The sequence below is a fragment of the Haplochromis burtoni genome, unplaced genomic scaffold, assembly GCF_018398535.1.
Source record: "Haplochromis burtoni strain Fernald_Lab_line unplaced genomic scaffold, NCSU_Asbu1 Contig_1053, whole genome shotgun sequence".
Taxonomy (NCBI): domain Eukaryota; kingdom Metazoa; phylum Chordata; class Actinopteri; order Cichliformes; family Cichlidae; genus Haplochromis; species Haplochromis burtoni.
The window spans coordinates 5,526-13,045 of record NW_024583414.1 but is presented as its reverse complement, the minus strand read 5'-3'; the positions used below and the strand labels follow the sequence as shown (position 1 = coordinate 13,045).

At 43.2% G+C, this 7,520-nt stretch overlaps 1 long non-coding RNA gene across 1 annotated transcript; it reads right to left on the bottom strand.

The window, feature by feature from the left end:
- Positions 1-3,233: 3,233 nt before the first annotated feature.
- On the bottom strand, positions 3,234-6,238 carry LOC121813022. Its single transcript, XR_006053469.1, has 2 exons — positions 4,732-6,238; positions 3,234-4,161 (listed from the first exon to the last, which is right to left on the bottom strand). It is a non-coding gene; the product is annotated as an uncharacterized LOC121813022 (long non-coding RNA).
- Between the last annotated feature and the right edge of the window lie 1,282 nt (positions 6,239-7,520).

Below are 7,520 nucleotides of genomic sequence, written 5' to 3'. Positions count from 1 at the left end.
GCTCATAGGGGGTCATATGATTGTTGGGTTTTTTTCTCTGTATCTATGAAGCGCCTTGAGGCGACTTATGTTGTGATTTGGCGCTATATAAATAAAATTGCATTGAATTGAATTGAATAAACATCAAAAAAGGAAAAGAGCACATGCTGCACACAGTCACAGTAAAGAGAAGCTATAACGTTCTTAAATTAAAGGCTGGAAAACAACTTTTACATGTTGTTTCAATTATCTTAATTATAAATCACTACAAAAGTAATGTAGAGCACTCTGCATCTGTGCCCCATTCAGTACAGTTGACTTACTATATAAGATGGAGAAATATTGTTTTTCCACTAAATATTACTGACACTGTACTTAAAACTATTTACACATGACTGAAATGTACTTAAAGAATACTTATTTTTGGTTTCATGTAAATATCTAACTTTTCCCTAATTCTATTGTAGCCAACTTTAAGTACTTGTACATACAATTATATTGTTGTATATTTTTATTGTTATATTGTTGTTGAGCTAAACATACATGTATGTTTAGCATTTATGGATGGCTGTTTGATCCTCTACATGTTTAAAGGTGTCCAGTCCTAAGACACTGGGGGTGGAAACAGCTGTGATGTCATTCGACTGTCACAAAGAAGGAAGTGCATGAAGTGAGCAGCAAGGAGCCGCTGATGTTTTGGATTCAACAGTTCAGCATTTTAAAGATTGACACATACACATTTACACATATAAAGCTGAATTTGTCATATGCCACAGTTAACTCACTGTTCAGTGTTTTTTAGGTAGCTTCTTAACTGCCTCTGCTGCCAAACAACCAGCTGATGTCCTTGAGAAGAAGCTGAAAAACTCTTCAACAACAAATACAGTAAGTGTACTTTAAAATACTAGATTCATTTTAGACTCACACAAGAAATTACTAAAGTAGTTGTGTTTCATTGACTACGTTTACTATATGAAAGGTAAGTTCAGTGTGTGTCTCTGCACAGACTGTTATGTTGTACTATTATTCAGTTGTCTGATGTGTGTTGAACTGTGAATGTTTTTATGTTGAAATGTCTGCATCTCAGTGTAGATGAGGCTGGGGGTCATGGGGGGCTGCCATAGCAGTCTCTTCAAAATCATGACATCATCATAAATGCTGCTGGACTGCCTGATGGCTTGATGGTGAAAAAGCCATCCACCTCTGGAAGAAAGCAGAAGACATTTCAGAGGCTGCAGGCAGATTTCTTTTCAAACAGGTATTTTTTATTTTTGGCCTTTTTCATCTTTATTGGACAAAGCAGTGCAGATAAGTGACAGCAAAGCAGAGGGAGAGAGAAAGGGGATGTGGCCCAGGTCAGAATCAAACCCAGGCCAGCTGCTCTCCACCTCGTGGCACATGGTCACCTGCTCAGCCTCGTGAGCTACACCAGCAGCCCTTTCACACAGTTTACACTGTCAAACACTGTATGTGAACCTCATCTAACAATAGGCTACATTTAAGTCTGTACTAGATGGTTTTATATTAGGGGACATTTTTCAGTACTTGTGTGTTTTATTCCATTAGCAGCTCAACATCATGAGCAGTGGTTTGCCGTAAAGAAATCAAACACAAGCTGACTTTAAATTGGATCTACTTTAAATACAGGGGATCAAAAACAACTAACATCTTTATTTTATATCAGTACAGAAAGACATTTCATCTCAAATGTAAAATAGGTTTATTTTGAATAACTGATGATCAGCACTAGGGATGGGTATCGTTTAGGTTTTATCCGATACCGGTGCCAGATCGGTACTTTTGAAACGGTGCCGGTGCTCAAACGGTGCTCAAACCGGTGCTTAAAGAATGTGTCTCCTTCCAAAAAGTCCAACCAATGAACAAATGTGTGTATTTGTGGAGGCCGAACAAAAGCATGACACATTTCTCTGTTTCTATAAACTGGAGTCAAACACAAACATGAAGAGTTTCACTGACAGACTCCAAAATGCCCCCACAGTGGATCAAAGGGAAATCCTACAGTGTGGCCAGAGACTCTTAATGGCTCCAACATCAACACATCCACAATGTTGGATCCAGTTCTGCCTCACAGAGTTACTAAGACACACCCTCTGCCAGCATCACAACAGCTCCACCTGCTTCACCTGCCTCCTCAGCATCTGTACACCTGAAGAGAAAAGAAAGGCTCCAACAGCTCAAATCTACAAAGGATTCATGAAGTTTCATCCAACAATAACATGTTTGCCTTCCACAGTGTGCTGTTAGACACCACTGTACCTCTGCCATTTCAAAAAGAGCAGCTTGGGAACATTTTGGCTCCAAACACTTTGTGTTTAAGTTCTTTGTTTTCTTTGTGAAGCCGACAACATCTGGAGCTTTGTGACTCATAGAAACATCATTTTGTTCTTTAGATGACAGCAGATTGGGACTGAATAATCAATCACTATCAAACCAATAAAGACAAACATGCTGATTTTACAGGAACTTTGTTGGAGAAGCTGCAAAGACATGAAACTGGTGGAGATCCCAAACCAGTTGATAGTGCTGGTTATTCCAAATAAAGCTGTTTCCCTTTGAGATGAAATGACTTTCTGTCCTGATATATAATAAAGATGTTGTTGTTTTTGAGCCCCTGTATTAAAAGTAGTTTAAAGTCAGCTTGAGTTTGATGTCTTTATGTCAAAGCTGCTCATGATGTTGAGCTGCTGATGGAATAAAAACAATATAAAAGCATGTAGTCCAGACTTAAATGTAGCCTGTTGTTAGCTGAGGCTCCACACACAGTGTTTGACAGTGTAAAGTGTGTGAAAGGGCTGCTGGTGGAGCTCACTAGGATGAGCAGGTGACCACGAGGTGGAGAGCAGCTGGCCTGGCTTTGACCCGGGCCACGCCCCCTTTCTCTCTGCTTTGCTGTCACTTATCTTCACTGCTCTGTCCAATAAAGCTGAAAAAGGCCCCGAATCAAAGAAATCTGCTGCAGCCTCTGAAATGTCTTCTGTTTCCTTCCCGACGGCTTTTTCACCGTCAGCCCATCAGACAGTCCAGCAGCATTTATGATGATGTCATGATGTTGAAGAGGCTGCTACGGTGGCCTCCCATGACCCCCAGCCTCATCACAGCTGAGATGCAGACATTTGAAAACATTCAGCAGACAACTGAATAACAGTCCAACACAACAGTCTGTGTGCAGACACACACTGACCTTTCATATAGTCAAAGGAGTCAATCAAACACAGCTGGTTGAGTCATTTCTCTGTGAGTCTAAAGTGAATCTAGTATTTGAAAGTCCACTTCCTGTATTTGTTGTTGGAGACTTCTTCAGCTTCTTCTCAAGGACATCAGCTGCTTGTTTGGCAGCAGAGGCAGTTAAGAAGCTTCCTGAAAAACACTGAACAGTGAGTTCACTGTGGCATATGACAGATTCAGCTTTCTGTGTGCAAACGTGTCTGTGTCGACCTTTCAAATGCTGTTGAATCCAAAACATCAGCGGCTCCTCGGCTGCTCACTTCATGCACTTCTGTCTGTGTGACAGTCCAATGACATCACAGCTGTTTCCAGCCCCAGTGTCTCAGGACTGGACACCTTTAAACATGTCGAGGATCAAACAGCGTCCAGCTAAACACACATGAAACTATCAGAGCTGACAATCATTCCAATAACATCTAATGGTTCATGTATGTAGACACAGCACTACAAGGAAATGGCTCTCAGCATCTGGCTGTGGGAACACATGAGTCCCTGTTTGTGTTCAGATTGTGTGCATGTTTTAGACGTGTGTCACATGTAGAAACACAACAATCCCACAATGACACACAGATGTGTTTGACACAGCTGTGCAGCTGTAAGTTGTTTCTAATGATTCATTGAAGCTCTTCTAACCTTCTGGAGACGATCAGTACATGAATCTGTTCAACACGACAACAATTTGACTTCAGTGTGAACGTTTGCATTAAATAACCTTCTTCATCCAGCTGACAGCATCTTCATCCTATGATGTGAACAGTTCCTCCTGTTGATGACAAACCTCTGACAGGATCTGCTTGAGGAGCTTTTTCATGTGCAGCTCTCTGAGCTCAGGGCTGAGCTGCTGTTTCATCTTTAAGAGCTGCTGCCTCCTCGCCGGACTTGTTCTCCTCTTCTTCTCCTAATGACACCATTTCTGCTTCATATCTTTCACTGGGCCTAAAACAGATGAAGAGTAGATCTGCTGCTGTTCACTGTTTGTGTCAATATGGAGAAACATGAAAGACAAACACAGCACATACAGAGAAATGTAGACAGGATGTGCAGCCAGTGCAGTAAATGGTCTCAATATCAGCTCTTTAGAAAATGATCCTGATGAACATGAAACTAACATCCAATGAGAAACAGCTTCCTTGTTTCATGTCCAATAACAATAAATGCAGAGCTAATAAAGAGCTGTTCTATTGTAAAATGCTGAGATGATTATTAGACAGAACCCAGCGGCTCACCAAAAGCCTGCATTGAAAATCTATATGAAAGTCATCTATGCTCATATATGGCAAAATCCTGTAACTGTCACTGTGTTTTTCATCTGTGCTCTTGTTGGTTGGACAAGTTTGTAAATGACAAAGAGCTCAGTGGACTTTGCATCCATCAGATCCTGTTAGATGTTTGTTTTTCCTTCACAGCTTTGTGATGAAGGCTGAAGAACAGAGATATGAACTATTGCCAACATGAATCCTGATGCATGACGTGGGCACAGACCCACCACAGCAACACTCAGCTCACCTCATTCCAGGCGCTTGTCTGCTGGAGACCATGAGCCTTGTTAGTCACACATCAGCACCGTGGTAGGAAACAGCCTCCATCATTTCATTAGATCTGAATTTGGACTGTTTCCCTCTGGATGAACCAAGTCTGTCAAATCTATTGATCCAACACAAACAAACACATTGGCTCACAGTCAGATTGGCTTTGTATGGATGGTGTAACAGGGGCTGGGAAAGGATGCTGAAAGCTGAATATAACACAGAACAATAACAGGACATATAATAATGCAGAAACATGATCTTCAACAGGCACACTTCTGTTATTCATGATCACAAACACAAAGAACTTGTGCAGCCCTGATATCAGCCCTAATATATGAGTGTGTTTGCCCAAAGACTGAAACAGCATCAACATGACAGCTGTAAGAAATCTTCTCTCAGCCTTGTTTGGCAGAAGATCCCTGCAACAAAGATTGTAGCTGAAAGATGAGGTGTGTAAAGTTTGCTCTGTGGGAGGGTCGAGGCTGTTTTTAGACCTTTGATAGTTTCCAATCCAGTTCTGACAGACAGGAATAAAAACAACATCATAAGATCAGATCATGGAGCTGTTTGCTGCCTTGTTTCTATCTTCACATTACAAGACTTTACTACAATAAAGATGCTGACATGTATCTGTAGCAACAACATCATTGAATCTAGAACAACTGGAGCCAAACCAGTGGCTCTGCTGGGATCACTGGTGAGCCAACACTTCCTTGTTGATGCAGATTTCAGGGCTTCCTTTTGCTCCTCCGTTATAACTGTTCTCTCTTCTCAACACATGATGACACAAAGGAATCAGCAGTGACAAAGATGATGCTGAAGAGAAGCACACACTTCACACATATAACAGACCAGTGCAGTTACACACACCTCTGCTCGACATCAGGCCTCAAACAAAGACACAAAACACTAACTTGACTCTAAACAGAAGAAACGAGCAGCTGTTTCTGTTCTGTGCTTATTTATATTTGACACACATGCTTCTCTTTGTGCAAACACACATCGCACTATAAGGGTAACCTCGCACACAATGATTGGACAGCACAGTGATGATGCTGGGAGATCCTATACGCAGCAACACAGAAACACTGAGAACTTTAAACATTGATTATATTGAGATCAGCAGCCGACCCAGTCTAGATAAAGGCGAGGGACCGCTGCTGCACCACAAACAGGTTTCAGTGTTTCCATGTGTGTGTGTGATGTCTTTACTTATACTGGTCAATAGACTTTAGTCAACACATCATTGAAAGGTGTTACACATGAAATAAAAACAGTGTTTGTTCCTCTGAAGCAGCTGCATTATAACCAATCTGCTCCTTTGTGGCCGTTTAAAACAGCCTTAATAAACAGCACACAGTGGTCCCGCTTTTCATCCGTCACTGCTTCGCTTTTTCGCTGAGTTTTTATTGCACAGTGCAGCATTGCATTCTGCAGCCTGATTGACAAATCTCCTCCGTGTCGTGTCTCCTGCGCTTGCCAAATTTATCACGACACCTGCACCGCGAGGAAAAAGGCGCACGAAAGTGGAACAGATACCACAGCTCTAAGATGGAGGCTGATTAGAAGCAGATGGCAGAGCGATCAAGTGCAGGTGAGGCCACAGCTGTGCGGAGGAGCCTCCGGGTGGAAGGCCCTCCGAGCCACGCCCTCCCCGGAAGCGCGAACTTCCGTAAACAAACCCCGCGGCTGGGAGAGAGGAGAAACAGGGAGAGAATACACACAAAGGTGAGGTCATGTAGTTTGATTACCAGTCTGGCAGGGATTATGGTGTTAAAAGCCGAGCTAAAATCAGTAAAGACAAGGCTGATGTAACTGTCCTGTGAGTGAGCTACGGTTGTATGGAGGGCTATGGCATCCTGAACTGTTCTTCCTGTGAACTGAGGATCGAATGTGTGAGTTCTGACCAGTTTCTCGAGACACTTCGAGATGACTGGAGTAAGACCCACTGGCTCTGCGAGGCGCTAGAAAACTAAATGAAATGTTTATTAAGGGAGAAATGTTTCAGGAACCTGGGTTGGTAGTTTATCTGAAGCAACATCACATCAGAAACACTCCCACCTCTGACCCAACTACCCAACCACAGCAGAGCGCTACTCTGGCAGGTCCAGCGTCAGCACCTGTAAACTGTCAGTGTTGATTGGTCCGGGTCCAACAAACTGGTGGTTGGTAACCAGCAACAGCACTTCAGTGACGGGCACAAGAAGCTCTCTTTAAAAAGAAGAGTGAGGAGGTGCAGAAGGAGCTGCCTCCAGTCTGTAAGTGCTTCTGAACGTTAGCACTGCTAACACCTGCCTGCCCCACTGCCCACCCCGGATCCTTACAGACTTACTCTCTGGACGCTCCCTGTTGCTCTCCCAGATCTCTTACCCCTCCATGCCTCGCCTGCTCCCGCAAAGAAGTAAGACTGTTTTCAAATTCACACTTTTCTCACTGCAGTAATGGCTGGAACACCTGCTAACCCCTGTCTCCCTCATTGCAGTGACTTTGAGAATTTTCTGCCTCCTAATTCCTCGCTGGCCACATCTCTCGGTTCCTGCACTGGACGTTACCCGGTGTCAGGTTCCTCACTCAGGTCTGCGAGAGCCCCAAGACTCCCTCATGGACCCCACCTCCCAGTTAGACACAGTGGTTACAAAGCACCCTGTTTCTCAGTCTGTGTTGTGTTGCCTGTAAGCATCAATGTGTCATAGAGGCACTCGAGCAGTCTCATAGAAGTGAGGTAGCGCTCACAGTAAAGTGTTTGTATTCTCATGTTATCTCTCT